Below are 20,140 nucleotides of genomic sequence, written 5' to 3'. Positions count from 1 at the left end.
GAATCTTTGAGACTTTCCACTGACATATTTGTCTGTGGTACATGATTTTTCTCACTGGCAGAAAAGGAAGCAAGAAAATATCACTTAAACACCTCTTTTCAAATAAAATAGCATAAAATGGTAACAAATGAAGTTTCCTTTTAGATGCAAGCTGTCCGCCCAGAATATGACCTTTCCTCTGAACTTTTTTCTCATGCTGCCCTAGAGAGAGCCATATAAAAGAGCAAGGACTCAGTAGAATCATGGTGAGGACTGGGGGTCGTGTGCACATCTAAGCCAAAAAGACACCAGACAGCCTCTTTACAACAAGAAAATACCAGCTTCCAGACCTGCTTTTAGATTGCAAGTATGAAAAAACAATGCTGAGAAACCACACTGATATCAAACTGTCCCATAGCTATTACGCCTTGTGACAAAAGCGTGATATATGTACCTTATGGCCTATATGGATACGGAAGACTGGAAAAGAGCAGTATGGCATATTCACTTTGCTTAGGAGGTGGCTTGACTACAGGGATTCCTCAAATCATCCACGACTGTCTGCTGCATCACATTATATATGCATTTTTTTAAAAGAGGAAAAAGTCTAGTGACGTGGAATATTACTATCAGCTGCAGTTAATGATGCTTTCTTTCTAATTTAAACGTCTTCAAATTTGGAAATAAACTATAGATGCGCTTTAGGGTTTTTTTTTTTTTTTCTGTAGAAAACAATTCTTGGTTGAGTGTAATGCTGTAAAACATTTATCAAACCAAGTTACAAATAAAAATGAAGACAGAAGTCTGACTTCTGTACAGTGGCTGTGGGGTAGGACACAGAAAAATCAAAACCAGCCACCTGTTATGGACTGAGACTATGGGAGCAGCAGCCGAAGTGCCCTTTTATCCTGGAGTGACTTTGATGGGTCTTGAAGCTCCCTTTGTCCCTCAGCACTCTAAGTATCAGAATGGAACAATTTCAGGAACTGAAGTGGGGTAAGTAGCAGGGGTCAGAGTCAAGAACAAGAGCCAAAATCAAGCACAAAGGGAAAGTCCTACATTTCTCCACTTCATGAACCCACACTGCTAGTGAGACAAATGGTCGTTAAGTTAGATTTAAAGCAACAGAATCACCTAGGTCTGATGTCTAGCATGGCCTCCTCAGTGTTAACATTCTCATAAAACTGAAATAGGACTGTCAAATATTGTCACATCGCAGCCACTTGGTACAAATAACCTGTCTGCAAAGGTTCCGGTTCTTTTGGTAGCCTTGCTGGCTGCCTTCCTACCTAGCCTGACACAGCCACTATCAGAGGGAGGAGTCAGAAGAGGAAAACGTACAGGCTGAAGAAAGGAAAATACTGATGTTATTTTGCTGATGTTCAAGTTGTGTTTCTTCAGTCTGGCACGACACTGAGTGTCTCACTGCAGCAACATGCCCATTCCCTTATTAAAACCCAGCTGCAGCACTTTTGCTTGTGTGTTCACGGGCTAAATTCAGTTCACTTTTTCCTACAAAATCAAGATAAATTTACCCCACTGAAGATCATGGGGAGTACTTTAAGAGATAATAATACTGCAAAGAGCTAATATTTATTAGGAGCTTCCAAAGTTCCAAGAAATATGCAAAATGCTGAGATGAGTTTTATGATTGTCGCAGTTACTCTGTGAGGCAGATGCCATTATCCTTGTTTTTTAAGTGAAGAAATGAAAGCTCAAGGAGTTGTAAGTGACTGGCTGAATCACAATGAAAAGAAGCATTTAAGCCGGCATGCAAACCCAACTCAATTTTTAATCCCTAAACTCTGACCTTAATCCTAGACAAAATGTTTTATCACCTCAGGTTCCAGGATACTTCCTTGATTGTGTAGATATTATATGTATGTATATATGGTGTATGTATCATTTACAGCATATGTATCATTATATGGTGTTGTGTTGTGTGTGTGTGTTCAGTCTTATCCGACTCTTGGTGACGCCATGGACTGTAGGCCTCCAGCCTCCTCTGTCCATGTGATTTCCCAGGCAAGACTGCTGGAGTGGGTTGCCATTTCCTACTCCAGGGGATCTTCCCGACCCATGGATTGAACCTTCCTCTCCTGCATTGGCAGGTGGATTCTTTACCACTGCACCACCTGGGAAGCCCCACTATACGGTAGCTTCATGCTAGTGTCTTTTTACTGTCATTGGACTAGAAAAGAAGAAAAAACTACCATGACAGACAGAGATAATCCTTAAAACATTTTCTCTTTTATAAAGTTTCAAAAATATTGAATGCTTTCCATATTATCACTAATTATATTAAGAGATTTGTGGAAACAATGTAATGGTTTCATGTAGCATTAATGCGCTAATGGATGTGCCAAGCTATTATTGTCATTAAAACTGATAAGGTATTTTGTCTTTAATGGCTTTCAATGTGCAGCTCCTTGAGAATTTTTAGAGTCCATACTACCTCGTGTTTTAATATAAGCTCTTCCTGTTGACTTGACATTTCACAATTAAATGGAAAACACTTCGTGACTAATGTGTTTAAAAAGTCGTGATCAGTATCTTATAGAAAATAATAAGTCAAAATTTTGGAGTGTGTTTACTGACTTGCAGTTGTCAAAGCCAATTAGTATTTAACTAGGGGGTATATTTTGTTCGTGATTTGGAAACACCTTACCTATACAAAGGGTAATGGAGGTAAAAAGTAACAGTCAAGTTTTGCTTTCTATATGAAACAACTATTTCAAAAGTGTTGGAAAAAGAAAAGCATTAGTTTGTGTCTGACATTTGTGTCCAACTCTTTGTGACCTCATGGACCATAGCCTACCAGGCTCCTTTGTCCATGGAATTCTCCAGGCAAGAATACTGGGGTGAGCTGCCATTCCCTTCTCCAGGGGATTTTTACAACACAGGGATCAAACCTGGGTCTTTTCCATTGCAAGCAAATGTTTTACCATCTGAGCCACCAGAGAAGCCCATTGGAAAAGGAAAGAGACCAAAGGAAAAACAAAAAGAAGAAAGAGAGAGAGAGAGACAGATAAATTATTACTGAACTGGCTCAATCTGTTCTTATTTTCTAGAATCTAACAACTAATCCTAGAATTACAAGAATGTTGTCATTATAGGCTACTCTCTATCAAAATATGCAAGTGGATTTATTTCTCTTGTTTTGACTCTAACAGTCATATTGTAGATTGATAATTATAGACACATTGGTTAAATACAATGTGATATCAATCATAATAATTAAACAAATATGTTTCTCTGTGTGTGTTCAAGAAAGAATCATCTCTATTTCTGAAGGAAATATTTGTACCTGAGCTTGTTCTAAAGAAAGCCAAAATTTCTTTAAAAATCTCATAACAACCAACTATAGTACTATCCTAGAACACTGATAAAGAACTTGGAATACATTTGGGTAAACTAAATAGTTTGATACTCATAAAATTTTCAAACTTGAGAATTAAACCTGTTGGAAAAAGCCTTCTGAAACTATGTACATGAATAAGACTCTACTATGTAGATTCTCTACACAGGGAACTCTATTCCATGTTCCATAGTGAACTAAATGGGAAGGAAATCCAAAAACGAGGGTATATGTGTACATATGTGTACATATGTATACAGCTGATTCACTCTGCTGTACAGCAGAAACCAATACATTGTAAAGCAATGATACTCCAATAAAAATTAATAAATTTTTTAAAAATGTGTAACTTACAGGTAAAACAATTCTCTAGTTTAGTTACTTCCAATAATTTTCTTATGGATGCACAAGTTCAGAAAATACTATGGTCTAAATATTTAATAAAACACAAGAGCATTAATATTCACTTTAAGACATAACACTTTTTTGAAGAGCAATGAAAATAATTTTCCTCAAAGTGTGGCAAATGCTCAAATTAATTTTATCATGATCAGAGATGCTTAAAACACTCTCCATGCACATTAAAAGTACTCACCTCTTCTTGTTTTGCCTATTTAGATCTATATTCAATTTTGACTATCTTAATTTCATTTCTAACAATTTAAGCTTAATGAGTCATTTCCAATGAGTCAACTCTTCACATGAGGTGGCCAAAGTACTGGAGTTTCAGCTTTAGCATCACTCCTTCCAAAGAAATCCCTGGGAGGGATTGGGGGCAGGAGGAGAAGGGGACGACTGAGGATGAGATGACTGGATGGCATCACTGACTCGATGGACGTGAGTCTGAGTGAACTCCGGGAGCTGGTGATGGACAGGGAGGCCTGGCATGCTGTGATTCATGGGGTCGCAAAGAGTCGGACACGACTGAGAGAGTGAACTGAACTGAACTGAACTCAAGCTTAATGAAAAGATTTCAAGAAATGACAGTGTCCAAATTAAATTTTCAGAGAAATATCCAGTATTATCTTGGATTCAATAGGTTTATGAATTGCAATAATGGGCAATAAATGTGTCTGATACATCAAATACAGTGTGCAGACACAGTCTCTGGAAAGTTTGCCCAAAGTAGCACAGCACCAGATATCAAGTCCAGGGAAGACACATAACTTCTGTGTCTGCATCTAATAAAGACCAATACTGGGCAAGGGCTTTATCATATCTAGACCAATGTAGACATTAGGTGACTAGATCAGGTATGTGGTCTTACAACCAGGAGTTCTTCAACACAGAGTAAGAAGTAATTCCTCAAGGACTGACTGTGAGTGACACTTCATTAGGTGCTAAGAACACAGAGATAAATATCTAAAGATATGATTTTAGAGATCTTAACATCTGACTGAAGAAAACAACAAGAAAATCAACCATCTATAAACATCATGGTCACCACACTATTAGCGAAATAAGAGTAAGGGATTCATCATGAGCTAGGGATATAAAACAGGAAAGCTGGAGTTAACAGAGTTGGAAAGCTGAATCCTTTTGGTGGCAATAGGATGATGGGGGGAGGGGCTATTCAATAGGCAGTAGAACAAGTGAAGCGTTGCAGTCACTTATGAAGATGCTCTGCCTTATAGAGAGAAATGGGGCTATGCTGGATTCTCCCCATGCTCCACACTCTAAATTCCTGACTGGACCTCTATCGTACAGAAAAAAAAAAAAAAAAAAAGGAAGCCAGGTAGTAAGGGAGACTAGGAAATGTAGATTTCAGGATGCTTCCCTCCACCCAGGACAGAAAAAGTACAAGGAAGGTATGAGAAAAAGAGAAAAAAAATGACTTTGACTAGTGCAGACAAATTACTTAAAATCTCTCAATTCTGCTAAAAGTTATCCAATGGCTTCCCATGGCATTTAAATTGACATATGAAACCCTCCTTACCCCACCCCCACCCCCCCACACAATCTATTTATTCCATTTCTCATAGATTTCCCCAACATCTTTCAAGTAGCATCTGGTAATCCCAGTGAGATTTTATTTTCATTCTTTTGTCAGATGCTTCCTGTTCAAGACCTACTCTTCTCGCTTCTTGGAATGGAGTTCCTGGCTCTGCCTGGTTGATTCCATACTGCAGTGTACATTTCTGTTTAAATACTCTCTCCTAGTAGAGTTCTTGGTCATTCCGTAGAGTTCTTCCTGGACCGCTGGTCAAGAGCAGTCCCCTATCCACTTTCACAATAACCTCAATGTGTTTCTATTCTTTGCAAAGCTCTTTTATTGTTTAATATCAAACAATGAATTCTGAAGCAGTATTTTAAAATTTAAAAACAAGAATGTTTGCCTGTTCCTATAGAATATAAATTCCATGTGAACAGGGACTTTACTTCATTATTTCATATCTAAAGAATGCCTCTCACACAGTTGCTCCTCAAAGTATATATTTTTTAATAACTTGGGTGAATCAGTGCGGCTAGTGAGAAATATCAGCTATGCTTTGTAGGAAGAAATTGAAGTTCAGAAAGGTTAAATATAATGAGATATGTGAATTTGCATAGTAAACGCTTAATTTTTTAATTTTTAAAATTGAAATATAATGATGTACAATATTGTTTGTTTCAGATGTACGACATAGAGATTTGACATATTTATACCTTATGAAATGATCACCAGCTCAGTAACTATCTGTATTGTACATGCATTTTAACTGCAGAATCTAAAATAAGAAATTATGCAATCAGAAGAAATTTTCTTTCTTCTTCATGCCAAAGAAAAAGAGAAAGATAGACTTATCTGTATAAATCTGTCTTACCTTCCAGAATGATAGTGGAAGAGAATATTTCTAAGGATTTGAATAATTCCTCAATAAAATATATTTTACTCTAAAATATATTTTATAGCAATACTTTAGAGGACAATCTCCTTATTTAATTATAGAGATATTATTACAATTTTGATTCATTTTATTATTAAGATTTACCAGGATCGTTGTGATTTATTAATGATAGGAATTTATTTCTTTAGGTTGGGCAATTTATTGTAACGTATGCAAAGCATGATGTATGGTTTCCTTTTAATGTTTATCATCTATCAGATCAGATAAGGTCTTGTAATCTGAATAGGAAGTCCCAATATCCTTTCATATTTTCACTTTTTATTTCTGACATTTCTTCTTTCACTACTCACAATGGCTTCCAAGAACAGGTGTATTTTAGTTTGATTTTCAATGAAAGTACGTATTTCTTTTATTTTAGAAGTAATACATTGTATATATGTACCACACCTTCAAGAGGGAGGGGATACGTGTATACGTAAAGCAGATTCACTTCATTGTACAGCAGAGAATCACACAACATTGTAAAGCAATTATACTATAATAAAAAATAAAAACAATGTACTGTACTTCCATACAATGGAAATATGAATAACATAATAGAACACTTTAAAAAAAATTAGCACAGATCAACTGGCCTTCTAAATTATTGTCCAATAGAATGTGGTCAAAGTGATATTGTGTTAATTCTGGGTTTAATTCATATGAGTTGGAGGCTTCTGATTTTGCTCTTTTAGAAGCCAGCTACCATGTGAAGAAACTCAAGCTAGTTTACTGAATGATGAGAGGGTACATAGAGAATGAATGAGAAAGGTCTCATGGATAAAGGTCATAATTCACTATCTGGCTACCAGCAGCAATGTCTCAGACATGTGAGTGGGCCATCTTGGATATTACAGTTGTGGCCAAAATCACAGTTGAATGATGCCACTTAAGTGACCTCCTCACCCCAAGTGGAGAGCAAATGGAACAGAACTGCCTAGTTGAGTTCAGTCAACATACAGAATTATTGCATCATTATTTTAAGTCATCAGAGGTGATTTATTATGAAGCAATGCAAAGTTGAGAGGTTGGTTCTGTTTATACTCTCAGGATGCAGCTGGCTCAGACACAAGATGGGGATAAAAATAGAAGCAGAGGTATTTCATATATAGAAGCCAAACCTCTGCCAATCTTTTTCATTAGAACTCCCTTTCTTCACAGGGAATAATTTCTCAGACTTTATATAATGTAGCAAACAGTCACCAAAATTCACTTTGGCAGTTCAACTAATATAATGCATGATGTCATCTTCTTTTTTTCAAAATATACACTTTATTAAGTAGGCTTTATTTGACATCTGCATTATGAAAATTAAATGATAAAATCTGAGTGACCTTTATTATTTTCCATGGGGCTGCTCTCATCACCTTATCTCAGTTTTTAAAAAGGTCATCACCAGTTGTACTTGGGGATCCATTAATAATGTATTAATATTTGCTTTGTAGACCAAGGAATTATCCACACATCCAAACACATAAACATTATGAGATTGAATTTACAACTATGTGTGGGATGTGTGTGGTATTTTTATATAGGTTTATTGCTTCTCTGGTGGCTCAGTGGTACAAAATTTGCCTGAAATGCAGGAGACCACCTGCAGTGCAGGAGACGTGCATATCATCTCTGGGTCAGAAAGATCCCCTGAAGAAAGAAATGGCAATCCACTCCAGTATTCTTGCCTGGAGAATTCCAGGGACAGAGGAGCCTGGTGGGCTATAGTCCATAGGGTTGCAAAGAGGCAGACATGACTGAAGTGACTAAACCACCACTACCACCGTTACCTGGCAGTAATTATAGGAGATGAACAATATGGATACAAAGTGCTACCTCTTTGTAAGCAGAAGCCATGTTACATAATAGAATGATAGGGAAGTCACTGGGTAAAAGTCCAGACAGCCTGGATTCCAGTGCAAGTTCTAACATGATCGTATGATTGTATCCTGGCTTCTTTGTTTAATTTCCTTATCTACGAAAGGGGAGAAAGCTCCTTTCCAGACCTAACAGTAGTATGGCTGTGAAAGTCAATCACAGCACTATTCAAAATGTTTGTGAACTGAAAAGTTCTTTACTTCAAAACTTGCTCCAAAATATTAATAATAAATGTTCTCTGTTCAACTGGGGTTATCCCATTACTCTTTTGTCTTTTTTCAGAGAAACTGTATGTGGTGTCAGGGCAAGTAGTGGTGATGTTGGGCAAAGCTGGAATTGAACTGGAGCCTCACCAATGACTAGTTGATCCCAAGCTGAACTTGGGTTGTTACTCTTCCACTCTGAGTCTCAATTTCCTCAAATTAACTACAGGATAATCTTAAGGGTGTGATGGGACTTCAACGTCACACATGATACAGGTTATCCTCCACTTCCCCTGAATACTCATATACCTTCTCTGTCTCAAGCCCCAGCTAGACGATCTCTATGAACAGCACAGTCTGGATTCCCTGTGCTTCCCAGCTTCTTGATGCGTTGAGCTAGTGAAAACCACTTACAGGAGATTGTATAATAGAATAGGAGGGAAAGGTGGTCTGATTTTTTATGCTCTCATTGTCTGAGTCCTTCCAAGGCTAAGATTCCTGATGGAAGCTCCCCCTGTGCTGATCAGTCTCTCACTGGCCTCCAATAACTATAATCTCTTGGTTTGCTTCTTCAATCTTTGGTGTATAAAAGATTTCTTATGTTAGTCCCACCCCTTCTTGATTCCTTTAACTCTCTACAGTCCCTTAATTTTGGAAACAGTTTCTTTATAAACCCTTTTGAGCATCCCATCTGTTTTCCTGATAAGACTTTAATGTTTTTTAAGGTTCCTATTAATATAATAATTTATTAGAGTATACTTGCTTTACTATGTTGTGCTAGTTTCTGCTGTACAACAAAGTGAATCAGCTATATGTGCACACATATCCTCTTCCTCTTTAGCTGCCCTCCCACTCATCCCCCATCCCACCCCTTAGGACATGGCAGAGCCCCGAGTTGAGCGCCCTGTGCTGTATAGCAGCTTCCCAACAGCGATCCAGTTTACACACAATGTGTCAGTCACATACTAACGTTTAAAAGCTGTTAACATATTTTATCACAATAACTGCAGTATTTTGGGTAAAAAAGTCTGACCTTTATGAACCCACCCTTTTATTTCCTTCCTTTCTAACTGTAATATTTTTAACTTTGGAGGGGACATCAATTATCTGTAATCATTAGGGAAAGGAAAAAGAGACACAAATTTGTGGAATACAATTGAGTAAGGAAGAAAAGTCAAGGAAGAATGTTTGTCTTCAAGGAACCAGACAGAGATATTGATATCCAGATATCTTAGGTGATGGTTGTGAATGATTTGTGAATTTAAAAATATATATATATATATTTGCATTCAGTCGTGTCTGACCAATAGGGACTCCACGGGCTAATGTAGTCTGTCTAACTCCTCCGTCCATAGGGTATCCCAGGTAAGAACACTGGGGTGGGTTGCCATTTCTTACTCCAGGGGACATTTCTGACTCATGGATCAAACCCACATCTCTTGCACCTCCTGCATTGCAGGTGGATTCTTTACCACTGTGCCACCTGGGAAGCTGATTTGTGAACATGTATGACTAAATGAATATGCACTATTAGAATAGCTTGACCCAGAACCCAAGTTTCCATGTTATCTATGCCCCTCTTCGATGGGGGCTCTGAACAGAGACATATCAGGAGTTAGACTCTTCCTACTCATACACTGATCAAGTGTGCACGACTGTTGAGATTTAACTATCATTTTTTGGTTCTATGATCACATTAAAATGCCTCACAGTTCATTGAGTCTTTTAAAAATCCCCCTAAATTGCTCCAAAGTTTTATCAAAGCTAATATAGAACTAACACCCAAAAAAGAGGTCCTTTTCTTTGAAGGAGACTGAAATGCAAAAGTAGGAAGTCAAAAAACACCTGGAATAACAGGCAAATTTGGTCTTGGAGTACAGAAAGAAGCAGGGCAAAGGCTAATAGAGTTCTGCCAGGAGAATGTACTGGTCATAGCAAACACCCTCTTTGAACAACACAAGAGAAGACTCTACACATGGACATCACCAGAGGGTCAATATTGAAATCAGGCTGATTATATTCTTTGCAGCCAAAGATGGAAAAGCTCTATACAGTCAGCAAAAACAAGACTGGGAGCTGACTGTGGCTCAGGTCATGAACTCCTTATTGCCAAATTCAGACTTAAATTGAAGAAAGTAGGGAAAACCAGTAGATCATTCAGGTATGACCTAAATCAAATCCCTTATCACTATACAGTAGAAGTGAGAAATAGATTTAAAGGACTAGATCTGACAGACAGAGTGCCTGATGAACTATGGAGTGAGGTTCGTGACACTGTACAGGAGACAGGAATAAAGACCATTCCCAAGAAAAAGAAATGCCAAAAGCAAAATGGCTGTCTGAGGAGGCCTTACAAAGAGCTGTGAAAAGAGAAGAGGAAAGCAAAGGAGGAAAGGAAAGATATAGGCATCTAAATGCAGAGTTCCAAAGAATAGCAAGAAGAGATAAGAAAGCCTTCTTCAGCAATCAATGCAAAGAAATAGAGGAAAAGAACAGAATGGGAAAGACTAGAGATCTCTTCAAGAAAATTAGAGATACCAAGGGAATATTTCATGCAAAGATGGGCGATAAAGGACAAAAATGGTATAGACCTTACAGAAGCAGAAGATATTAAGAAGAGGTGGCAAGACTACACAGAAGAACTGTACAAAAAAGATCTTCATGACCCAGATAATCATGATGGGATGATCACTCACACTCACCTAGAGCCAGACATACTGGAATGTGAAGTCAAGTGGGCCTTAGGAAGCATCACGACAAACAAAGCTAGTGGAAGTGATGGAATTCCAGTTGAGCGATTTCAAATCCTGAAAGACAATGCTGTGAAAGTGCTACACTCAATGTGCCAGCAAAATTGGAAAACTCAGCAGTGGCCACAGGACTGGAAAATGTCAGTTTTCATTCCAATCCCAAAGAAAGGCAATGCCAAAGAATGCTCAAACTACCACACAATTACACTCATTTCACATGCTAGTAAAGTAATGCTCAAAATTCTCCACACCAGGCTTCAGCAATATGTGAACCGTGAACTCCCTGATGTTTAAGCTGGTTTTAGAAAAGGCAAAGGAACCAGAGATCAAATTGTCAACATCCACTGGATCATAAAAAAAGCAAGAGAGTTCCAGAAAAACATAGATATCTGCTTTATTGACTATGCCAAAGCCTTTGACTGTGTGGGTCACAATAAACTGTGGAAAATCCTGAAAGAGATGGAAATATTAGACCACCTGACCTGCCTCTTGAGAAACCTGAATCCAGGTCAGAAAGCAACAGTTAGAACTGGACATGGAACAACAGACTGGTTCCAAAGAAGAAAAGGAGTGTGTCAAGGCTGTATATTGTCTCCTTGCTTCTTTAACTTATATGCAGAGTACATCATGATCAACACCGGGCTGGAGGAGGCACAAGCTGGAATCAAGATTGCTGGGAGAAATATCAATAACCTCAGATATGCAGATGACACCACCCTTATGGCAGAAAGTGAAAAAGAACTAAAGAGCCTCTTGATGAAAGTGAAAGAGGAGAGTGAAAAAGTTGGCTTAAAGCTCAACATTTAGAAAACTAAGATCATGGCATCCGATCCCATCACTTCTTGGCAAATATAGGGGGAAACAGTGGAAACAGTTACTGACTTTTTATTTTTAGGGTTCCAAAATCACTGCATTTGGTGATTGCAGCCATGAAATTAAAAGACACTTACTCCTTGGAAGGAAAGTTATGATCAACCTGGACAGCATATTAAAAAGCAGAGACATTACTTTGTCAACAAAGGTCCATCTAGTCAAGGTTATGGTTTTTCCAGTGGTCATATATGGATGTGAGAATTGGACTGTAAAGAAAGCTGAGTGTCGAAGTATTGATGTTTTTGAACTGTGGTGTTGGAGAAGACTCTTGCGAATCCTTTGGACTGCAAGAAGATCCAACTAGTCCATCCTAAAGTAGACAGTCCTAAATATTCATTGGAAGGACTGATGCTAAAGCTGAAACTCCAATACTTTGGCCACCTGATGCGAAGAGCTGATTCATTGGAAAAGACCCTGATGCTGGGAAAGATTGAAAGCAGTAGGAGAAGGGGACAACAGAGGATGAGATGGTTGGATGGCATCACCGACTCAATGGACATGGGTTTGGATGGACTCCGGGAGTTGGTGATGGACAGGGAGGCCTGGCGTGCTGCAGTCCATGGGGTCTCAAAGAGTCAGACACGACTGAGCGACTGAACTGAACTGAATCTTCATATTCTTCCCATTCACCAAGTTAAAACAGAAATTTATGTGACAGATAGTAACACAGAAAAATACATGCAATAATTTAGCTAGCAAGCTTATTAGATAGACACATGAGATAGATAGGGAGGTAGCCAGGTAAGATTATATAGTAAGATGCTATGTTTTTTGTATGAATATCTTTTAAATTATTTCAGTTCAAATGTCTTTCCCTCACAATCTTATTAAGAAAGAAACAAACCTCCTATCTCTGTTCAGAAATTTTCCACGCCAGTATACTGCTGTTGCCATGGGGTCATTCAGACACTGTTTTCTTTAAGGGATATAATTTCCAGAGGGTAGTATCTTTACCCTCAGCACCCAATCTTTTCCAAAATGCCCATTAAATATCATCCAAAATACTTTATTTTGATCAACCCATATCTTGGCTCCTTTCTTTTTGTTTGCATCTGAGATGGAGCAGACATCTTGTTTACCAGAGACCACAGGAAAGTGAATTCACTTATTGATTGACATTATCAAGCAGTCAGACAGACACTGTAGCAGGTAAGATTGCTTTTTTTGTGTTGTTGTCTGCCAAACTTTAACAGAGAAAGTGATGTGCTTCTGCCAGGCAAGGCTACTATAGAAGCAGGTAATGGGTCTTAAAAATGTTGCAAATGTTAATGGTGTTAGATCAATAATATTACTACCACAGGTAAAATTCTATTACATATATTATTAAGACATTGCTCAAAATGGAGTGACTCAAAGGACTTGGAGAATGTATGAGTAATTGCTGCACCATTGATATTATGAAATGCTAATGGAAGTTTCATCATACAACATGCTGTGTATATTCTTTCCCCAAGATTTTACAAATAGCAGTTTTGCAGTAATGCATGATACAGACCCCCAATTTCTCCATCACACCTCATTTTCCTCCTAAACATCCTGCTGCTGCTGCTAAGTTGCTTCAGTCATGTCTGACTCTGTGCGACCCACAGACGGCATAGATGGCAGCCTACTAGGCTCCCTTGTCCCTGGGATTCTCCAGGCAAGAACATTGGAGTGGGTTGCCATTTCCTTCTCCAATGCATGAAAGTGAGACATGAGCCAATTCAGAATGCAGAAGATTGGAGTCATTCTCTACTCATTCATTCAATTTCCCCAAAATCTCTCATGAAGTAAAAGGGAAAATAGTACAGTATAACTTATTATGTTTAATTTTTCTAAATATTTAATGCATTGTCTAAATAAAACTGGCCTTAATACTGTCATCTGAGTAGAGTATATCAAAAGCTAGCTCCAGGAGAGCATTAAAATTTTTTTTTTCTATTTACTAGTTAGTCCCAAAGATAAGTGATTATGCTTAATCTTTAACATAATCTTTATTTATTTGCTAGCTGGTCCCAAAGATAAGTGATTACGTTCTTTCAATGAAGTCACGAAAACATGAGATAGAGCTAAATTACTTCAATGTGTTAAAGGAGTTTTACCCAAATGCTATTTTTTTTTTATTAACTTGGTCCTTATATGTTTTATACAGATAATATGTACACATGGATGATAAAAAAATTAAATAGATGAATGGAGAGCTGGACAGATATGTGAAGATCTTTGATTCAAACTGTGTAGCTCTCTTTCCCCAAAGTTTTACACAGTTGCTTACTTTTCTCTACTGATTTAAATATGTACCATTAGAATTATTTTAGTTAAAATTCTACCTGTTGAAGGAAAAAGTAAAGATAAAAAAAGAAGACAGAAGAGAAGGAAAGTGGAAGGATGAATGGAAGAATGAAGGTGCAAAGAGAAAGGAAAAAAAGAAAAAGGAAAAAATGAAAGAAGGAAGTCAGATAACCATTTACATAAGGGGGGAAAATGCCTTAGCCAAAATATGCAAACAAAGGCCAGATATGAGTGAGATCATGTTATAGGCTTTCAGGAAGACTCTTTCCCCATAACTTATACTCAATTCTATTTCTAGCTCAAACAACTTGAGCACTGTATTCCCGGTATCAATTTTAGCTCTTGCAAAATACAGCTGTCTAATTGCTAACTGAGAGGGGAAAATATATTTTTTCTTCAAATTTCTGATGATCTCCATTGGTTTCTAATCCTGTCACATCTTTATTTAAAAAGTGCACCCCTTTTGTCTTTCTTAATAACTGGATGTGTTTGTTATTGGAATAGATTTCTATTATTTGAGTATTCTAAATTATGGTGCTTATAAGAGTATACTGCTGGTGGGTAGAAATGGGAAATGATTTTTCAACTTTTCAGAACTTTCATCCTATAAAATATCAAGGCAGATGTATGTCTGTTCTGACTACAAGTCAGACAAGCACAGAGACAGATTACTCTATAGGAAAGGCAGCAGTGAACTCCAGAGCTTCAACAGGGGCGTTTTCAGAACTTAGCTTTCAGTACCGACGGGCTGACCCATACACATGCCAACCCTGCATACCCCCTGATAGTAAACCCAGTTTAACCAAAGAGATCCCCAGCCCAAAGCAGTGGAAACAAATAGTTTCAGGTGCAATCAGGTAAGACAGAGTAACCAAATTTTAGGAGGGGAGAGTAACAATAGGTGTATAAAGCGAGACAGGTAGAGATGGTCAATTAATCTGTATGTTAAAGAAGGCTGTCAGGACAGCTGGCCAGCTGAAATGATGTGGGCTGCATGATATCACATATATTTATATAGCTTTTGTGATCACTGAAATAGATCATCCCTGGGGGTATTCAAAGATACAAATGGGGATCAGATGTCTCAAATGACATGTCTGTTTGTATTTGTATTTGTCTTCATTTTTATACATGCCACCTTAGTTCATATCAAATTCCTTCTGGAAATAAAAAATATGTAATCAAAATAAGAATAAAATTATAGAGCTTAGTCATTATCAAAGGAGGATTCATATACTAAAGAGGGTTGACGAAGAAACGTGGCCTGGATTTAGCAGATATTACCTTAAAGCTACTGGCCAGTGATAACAAAAGGGAAATGTGATGATACACAGGGCTTTTGTCATGAAATAACAGAAATAGATGTGGACACATTTTTAAAATTTGAATTATATTAAAAAATTGATTCAAGGGTGAAAGCACATAAATTGAGAATTAATAATAATCATTTTAATAATTAAAAATAATGATTTTTATGGTCTAGGGACCTTGTGTGGGTTATTTCATTTAATTCTCAAATAAGGTCTGTGACACAGATTTGAATGATATCCCCATTTTTAAAGGTGAAATGAAGCACTTAAAGTCTCCTTCTGTCTGAGTGTGCAGAGCAAGCATGGCTGGCACCAAAGCTGAAGGACTTTACAATGCACTCCATAAGTTCAAATTTCAAAATGCCCATCTTAAAATACTGGAGATTAACCAATCCAACAAATAGATGCAATTTATGGATCAGTTCAAAGACCAAGAATTCCTTGTCTTTGTTTTTTAAAACAACACAAAGTTTTTAAAAAACAATGGTGGTTTTATATTTTAGAAACAATAACATTATTTGCATGATCCAACTTTAACATATATTTATAAATTAATACACATAGCTTATTTCTGGAAGGAACTTCAGATTAGTATCTGGAGAATGGAGAATGAACATTGCCTCTTTTCTGAACTCCACAAGGGGCCATTTTGGAACCAATAATGTATCTCAGCCTTGGTAATTATTAAGTGTGTCCAGGGGCAATTGCCATTTCACACAATTGCTCTGTTTAAACTATCTTCTAAAGGCTGTTAGTCTCATTACTTTAATTATTTTTGCAATTGATTCCCAAATTTTACTATTAGGTAATTTAATTAATGATTTCATTGGTAACCCCATGTTGTTAAACCATGTTTCAGTTTGGGTAAACAAATTCTGGATTTAAAATTTTTCCTTAATAATTATGAAATTTGTACCCAGAGCACAAAAATGACCCCTGAGGAATTTTTCTCTTATTGTAAAGTAGATAGCATTAAAAGAACTCTGAGCATTGATCAAGTGGAACAGTTCTCCAGTGATTAAAGCATCAATGAAGATAATTCTCTACCCTCCTCTGACGGGTAAAAACAAGAGCAAAGATAATTACAGTCCAAGAGTGATCCTAACCATTAATCAGCTGCCTCTTCTAAGCAGGTTTATATCTGGGAGGAGGGGACTGACAGCTATTGTTTTCTTATTAAAGCATGTATCTGACCGGGTCGCTCCCGTGCTGAAACCCTGTGAATGATGTGCCATTGCACCAAAGATGAAGTTGAAAATGCTTAGTTTCCTTAGAAGACTCTGCCTAGTAGTCCCTGCCTATCTCTCTACACTAATGCTCTCTCTGCTCCCTTGCTATAGATTCACTGGGCTCTTCATTCACAGGACTACTCCTTTCCTCCTTCCTGTCACAGAGCATCTGTTCTCAACAATAATGTTACCTGTGCATGGAAATCCCTGTCCTCCAGCTTCCACTGAGCCACTTTATCATTTCAAAGTGAAATCACCCTTGACCATTCACATGGTGCCAGATTTCCTTATTACTAACATCTGAGAGTTATGCATACCTTATTCTTAGCAATTAGAATTATAACATTACATTTGTGTGTGACTATGTAATTAAAGCATGTTTTCTCCATTCAACAGTGAGCCATGAGAGTCAAGATCATGTCTGTTTCTACTCAGCAATGATCATAAAACATAGCATATTGTGATTATTCAAAAGATTCACAGAAATGAATGAATGCACAGCAAGCTTTTGGATATTCCAAGAGTAGCATTATAGTACAGTGAATATAGTCTGGTTGAGTGGAAGGTTAATATAACATGTGTTTTAAAGAAAGAAACAATTGTGTTCAAACGATGCCTCTTCAATTTGACAAATGTCTCATTTATAGAGTGGGCATATTACCAAATGGGACAATTCTGAGGATTAAATGAGTCAATTCTGTCATTGTGCTCCAACCGAATTTAACTTGATTCATGGAGTGTTGTGAAACAAGTATTTTATTGATTGATTCTTTCAATAAATTTTTATTGAACATATATGATACACATAGCTAGCTTTGTACTATGGGTTTTAAAGTGAAACTCTTTAAGACTACTCCCTGACTTCACAAGATTTTCTGACCCTACACTAGTTGTAATGCCACTGTAGCTACCAACAGACTATAAGAAATGCACATGAACCAACTTGAGATCATGTAAAATGGTAATACTTTACATTCATATGCATGATGAAGTACTGCCTATTATACCTTTATTGTGTGATGATATTATTGTCATATTTTAATTTTTGACATCCTGGGCTCTTTAATTGAGTTGCGATCCACAAACCTAGTATGCTAGTATGACCCCACTGTTTTATATCTGAATTGCTCTTATTAGAAATTTACTCAGCAAACACAGTGTTTTCTTGTTTGTTTTTGCTTTTAATTTCCCTTGATTGAATGATTGCCCATTGAGTCAGTGACTATTCAGTAAAGATAGTGGGAAAATGATGAGTGCTGTGAATCATTTCCAACAGGTTACTAAGTGACCCAGATTTCAAGTACAAAAATAGCAAACTACACAACACTGGTGAAAGTTCAGGCTGGATTCTGAGCTGGTTGATCTGCTGATAGGATGTTCTGAGTAGTAGAAGAGAGAGAATCTCTGTGGTGACAAGGTCTGAGATTCTGCATCCCATTTTACAAATAGGGTTTGGTACTCTAAAAAGGGACTGATTTTACAATTAATTTCTTATTTTATTTTTTTGAATATAAAATTATTTTGCACATGTATCCTAAACTATATTTTGAGGTACACTATGATATTTTTCATATCAATAGTCAGACAAAGTATAAAGTGATATCCAAGGCTTTGAAAATGGCATTTAAGATGAAATCAAGAAAGGGAAATAGGGATTTCTCTGATGGTCCAGTGGTTAAGTATCTGCTCCGCAATGCAGGGAATGCCCGTTCAATCCTTGATCTGGGAAGTAAGATCCCACATGCCATGGGCAACTAAGCCAGCATGTCGCAATGGAGATCCCACGTGCTGCAACTAAAACCTGATATAGCCAAGTAAATAATATTTTTAAAAAATAGGAAGGGAAATAGTAGTTACTCAATTAACTATAACCAGACACTTAACTGTGGGTAGAATCTCCAATGATCCCAACTACTATTAGACTGGCAAACTATTTTTTCCCATTTTATCGAGAGGGAAATTAAGACTCAATTGTAATAAGTAACTTGTGTAAGTAACATGGCCAACTAATTATTCATTATTACTATTCTCTACTAATTATTACTATAATCAGTTATTATTGATATTATTAATTAAACAGCTAATCATTTATTACTGTTTCTCTGAAATAGAATGCCACCTCCATGAGAGCAGAAACACCTTCATGGTTATTAAATCACTGAAAGTTTCTTAGCACCTATAGCTTGTTAAAACCAAAATAGGTGTTTAAGGATATTTTCTTGAACTATTTAAATATTTTAAATACTCATGACAAACTATGACTGTGAAATAACAGAAAGGGGCTACACAGCCTAACAAATTTAATTAATAATTTTATTTTTATTAATTCCATTCTTCTGAAACTGTTAGCACAGTGCAGTGAAAGCGAAAGTCACTCAGTCATGTCCAGCGATTTGTGACCCCATGGACTATGTAGTCCATGGAATTCTTCAGGCCAGAATACTGGAGTGGGTAGCCTTTCCCTTCTCCAGCAGATCTTCCCAACCCCAAAATCAAACTGGGGTCTCCTGCATTGCAAGCAGATTCTTTACCAACTGAGCTAGGTTAGCACAGTAACCTCCTTTTTAATAATTAGTCTAATTTTAAAAATTATACAGTATACTAATGCATATATATGGAATTTAGAAAGATGGTAATGATAACCCTGTATGAGAGACAGCAAAAGAGACTCAGGTATAGAACAGTCTTTTGGACTCTGTGGGAGAAGGAGAGGGTGGGATGATTTGGGAGAATGACATTGAAACATGTATAACATCATATATGAAATGAATCGCCAGTCCAGGTTCGATGCATGATACTGGATGCTTGGGGCTGGTGCACTGGGAGGACCCAGAGGGATGGTGTGGGGAGGAAGGAGGGAGAGGGGTTCAGGACGGGGAACATGTGTATACCTGTGGTGGATTCATGTTGATGTATGGCAAAACCAATACATATTGTAAAGTAATTAACCTCCAATTAAAATAAATACTTTTATATTAAAAAAATTATATACTGTGCTTGAATTTAACCATTTCTTTAAAATAAATCTATCAATTAAGCCTTTTATCAAAACCTTTTTTTTTTCTAATTTTAGAACTTATAGCTACATTAGCCTAACTTGAAAGCAGTTTAATTTTCATACTGCCTCCTGATGTTTCCATTTGCTTCTGCATATAGGACTTTTTATATTTTTGTTCCATCACATTAAAAAATAATCCACAAAATGGGCTAATATCATTGTGTTTTCACCAGGGTTTAAACTATTTAGCGTGGTATTGGTTGCTTTCTACTTTGGAAATAGGTCTTTTAATCACCAGAAGTTATAGTAATCTATTCTTCCATGTGTGATAGGCCCATGTTGTGTGATAGGCCCACTTATTCTTCTCTAGACATGTTACATCCATCATTAGTTTATAAGCCACCACTTTAATAACAGAAGAGAGTTAATCTGG

General features: G+C 37.1%; 1 pseudogene; it reads left to right on the top strand.

The window, feature by feature from the left end:
- The first annotated feature begins 856 nt into the window (after positions 1-856).
- LOC138096747 (zinc finger and SCAN domain-containing protein 12-like) overlaps positions 857-20,140 on the top strand; it is a 122,373-nt pseudogene continuing 103,089 nt past the window's right edge.

The sequence above is a fragment of the Capricornis sumatraensis genome, chromosome 20 (assembly GCF_032405125.1).
Source record: "Capricornis sumatraensis isolate serow.1 chromosome 20, serow.2, whole genome shotgun sequence".
Taxonomy (NCBI): Eukaryota; Metazoa; Chordata; class Mammalia; order Artiodactyla; family Bovidae; genus Capricornis; species Capricornis sumatraensis.
This window is presented reverse-complemented; position numbering and strand designations above follow the sequence as displayed.